This window comes from Pterocles gutturalis, unplaced genomic scaffold, assembly GCF_000699245.1.
Source record: "Pterocles gutturalis isolate BGI_N339 unplaced genomic scaffold, ASM69924v1 scaffold15908, whole genome shotgun sequence".
Taxonomy (NCBI): domain Eukaryota; kingdom Metazoa; phylum Chordata; class Aves; order Pterocliformes; family Pteroclidae; genus Pterocles; species Pterocles gutturalis.
Window position 1 is genome coordinate 1 of NW_010120760.1, and position 551 is coordinate 551.

A 551-nucleotide genomic window follows, 5' to 3' on the forward strand; every position below is an offset into this window, starting at 1 on the left:
TGCTTCACCCCGGCCTCGCCAGCCTTCTGCCTGCTTCCCTCGCCAGGGCCCTGGCCTCCAGGGCCGCCTGCGCCTGTCACCCAGGGCCGGCTGCCTGTTGCCGCCCGTGCCGCCTGCTGTCCACCGCTGCTTCCTCTCCCGTGGATCCACTTCTCCAGGATCATTTCTTCACTGCCTGTGCTGCTAGCCCTTCACCCTGCAAAGAGCCTGTCCTCTCCACAGCTCTCTCCTGCGTAGCCTTACTCACCTTTTGTGCAGCGCCTGACAGTGCCTGGAGCAGCTCCCCTTTCACATCTTCCCCTCTTTTCTTGTTCCCCCTCTTCCCCTGTGCCCCCCACTCCTCTGTTATTCTCCATAATGAGGATCCCTTTGGAGCACTGAAGAGGAGTAAGAAGAGCTTGCTTGGCGTGCGCGTGTGGGGCTCTTACCTTCTTTCCCACACTCCTCCTTTGAGGGGGCCTAGCCCCCGACTAGCTTCTTGCTCCTCTAGTAATTGCAAGCCAGAGTAGTGGCTGGGGGGGGGCGGGGGGGGGGGTGGATGTCCACCCGCG